The following is a 3,381-nucleotide window of genomic DNA, read 5'->3' on the forward strand; positions in this document are numbered from 1 at the left end:
AGCCAGCTAGTGTCATAATTTCGAGTCCCACTTTTAGAGGATTACTCGATCTAAAGGCGACTTGCCATTGCACTTGGTTCAAAGAGAATGGGAGACGGAAGGGAGTGCAGTACATCAACCCTCCTGCCCATAAGGCAAAATCCCATTCCGGCCCCCTAAAACAATGCAAGTCGGTTCTACCTAACGACTAGTTGGTCAATCTACCATATTCCTATTTCTATTGCTGATTTAGAAAAACTCCCTAATCAGGACCACCCTACCATTGGATGGAACCGTTAAGGGTTACGCCCACCCGCTTTCCTTTGATGATGGGTCATCTTTAGTTTTTTAATTACCTACAGCACATTTATTGGAACATATACAACCAGCTTCCTTAATTAGTCCATTAAGTCATAGGTTCCTTCACATAATTTATCCCACCGACATGTCAAGATTGTGGGAGAGAAGGAGTCTCACTTGTAGCTTTCTCACTTACACAATGGGGGAATACACACAAAGGTGGAGGCTGAAAATAGTTTTCCTCTTCTTAGTTGTGTAAGCAAAAAAAAAACCCTAGTACAGAGAAATAGAAGAACCCTATATATGGGTCTCAAACCAAATTCAACTAACTAAGGTGGCATACTAACTGAGCCATGAACTAGAGTAGATAAGGATAGGTGTCATCTAGATATTAGTCATGGGCGGTGTACCAACCGCATCTACAGCTAACAAGTCGGTGACATAAATGCACAACGGTCACCCTGGCATATCACGAGTGGAGCTCGATATCTTAACACTCCCCCTCAAGCTTAATCCCAATTCCTGCACACCAAGCAGGTCTCTGAACTTGCGCAGCTTCTCTGTGCCCAATGCCTTCGTAAATATATCAGCTATCTGATCCTCTGTGCTGACATAAACTAGATCAATAAGACCTAGTAAAACCCTCTCCCGCACATAGTGATAATGCACCTCAATGTGCTTTGTTCTAGCATGATAGATTGGGTTATTTGCCAAGTGTATACTACTCATGTTGTCACAATAAATGACAACTGGCCCATCTGTAGGCTGATGAATATCAAAAAGTAGCTTATGCAACCAAGCTACCTCACATGCAGCCATTGCTGCACCCCTGTACTCAGCTTTTGTGCTCGACAAGGCAACTGTAGGCTGTTTCTTGCTTCTCCAAGTGACTGCAGCACTCGCAAAAGAGAACACATATCCACTAGTAGATCGTCTATCAGAAATACTACCAGCCCAATCAGCATCAGTGTATCCATGTAACTGTATCTGAACCCCAGTCTCATAAAATAGTCCATACTGCAATGTGGACTTCACATACCTGAGTATTGGTCTAGCCGCATCCAAATGCGGTTTCCTTGGAGCCTACATAAACTGACTTACCAATCCAACAACATAGCTCAAATCTGGCCTGGTAATAGTCATATAAATTAAACTTCCTACTATGTGTCTGTACATAGTAGGGTCTTCTAGAAGCTCACCTGCATCTGTGCTTAGCTTCACATTCTACTCCAAAGGAATTGAAATAGGCTTACAGCCTGTCATCCCATATTTGGACAACATGTCCAATCCATACTGCCTCTACAAGAGCCATATCCCACTTGGTGATCTAATCACCTCAATGCCCAAGAAATAACGTAGCTCTCCCAAATCCTTCATCTCAAACTTCTGCTTCAATAGCATTTTCACATGAAGGATATCTTCATCACTATCACGTGTGATAATCAAATCATCAACATAAATGACAAGCAACATAATACATTTCTCTGTTTTTCTCACATAAAGTGAGAAATCTGCCTTGGAAATCTGAAAGCCAATAGTGACAAGATACTATCCTATCTTGTCAAACCATGCTCTAGGTGCTTTCTTCAAGCCATACAAGGCTTTCTTCAACCTGCAAACAAACTCAGGATGAACAACATGCACATAACCTGGTGGCTGCTCCATATAGACCTCTTCTTGCAAATCACCATGCAAGAAGGCATTTTTTACATCCATCTGATGTAAAGACCATCCCTTTGATGCAGCCATAGCAATGACTGCTCTTACGATTGCCATCCTTGCAACCGGACTGAATGTTTCTTCATAATCAATGCCATATGTTTGTGCATACCCCTTGACTACTAATCTTGCCTTGTATCTGTTCACAAAGCCATCTGCATTGTGCTTCACCTTATAAACTCACTTACAACCAATTGCATTCTTATCTTTAGGCAAAGGTACCAATTCCCATGTAGCATTTTCTTCCAAGGCATCCATTTCTTCATCCATGGCTTTCTCCCATTTTTCTTTTCCCATGGCTTGCTCAAAAGAAGTGGGTTCTGGTTCTTGTATCACTTTGACTATATAGGCATAGTGAATGGTTGTAAATCCATCATATTTCAGCCTATCCACAAGATACCTAGCTCTGGTAGACCTACGCAAAGTAGGCTCACTTCCAGGTGCTCTCAAAACATCCCTGGTCTTCCTTACTCCAGGTGTAACAACAGAAGGAATACCCAACTCATCATCAATGCTCTGTTCTGAGCCACTAGATTCACCACCCACATAAGAGTGACCTGCATTCACATCAAACATGGGCTGATCTACCTTCTCTTTTCCTTTTCGTGATACCTGCATATCACTATCTGCATTGCTTTGAGAAGATTCTCATGATCTCAATCTACCTATCCATGGTGGCGAAGAATGTGAATCACTGCTAGAGGACACTCCAGGTCCACTAATATCTTGTGACTGCTGCTGTGAATTCTGTGCAGCATTACCATTTTGTGCATCTACATTATCAATCACATTTACTGGTTTATACCAGCTACTCATCTCATCAAAAACAACATCTCTGCTCACTGTAAACTTACGAGTAGAAGGGCTATAGCATCTATACCCTTTCTGCTATTGCAGAGAGTAACCAATAAAGATGCACTTCTCAGCTTTTGGATCCAACTTGGATCTCAACTCATCTCGCACATGAACATAGGCAATGCAACAAAAAATTTCCAAATGAGAAATATCTGGTTTCCTACCATTATACCTCTCCTCTGGAGTTCCCATGTATTGCTGCAGTGGGAGTCCTGTTCATTATGTAGACTGCTGTAGCAACTGCCTCAGCCCAGTAAAAATCTGGCAGGTCTTTTTCATTGAGCATGGCACGAGATACCTCTCCAATATGCCTATTTTTTCTTTCTGCAATTCCATTTTTCTGTGGGATATGACTACATGAATATTACTGCTTTATGCCATGCTCCTGCAAGAACCTTGCAAACTCATTTGAGAGGTACTCTCCCCCTCCATCTGACCTTAGGCATTTTATTTGCAGGCCTGTTTCTTTTTCAACCATATCTTTAAGAGTTTTGAAATGCCCAAAAACTTCACTTTTCTTTTTCATAA

Source organism: Lygodium microphyllum, chromosome 5, assembly GCF_053477565.2.
Source record: "Lygodium microphyllum isolate KBCC chromosome 5, Lygodium_microphyllum_v1.1.10, whole genome shotgun sequence".
NCBI classification, from domain to species: Eukaryota; Viridiplantae; Streptophyta; class Polypodiopsida; order Schizaeales; family Lygodiaceae; genus Lygodium; species Lygodium microphyllum.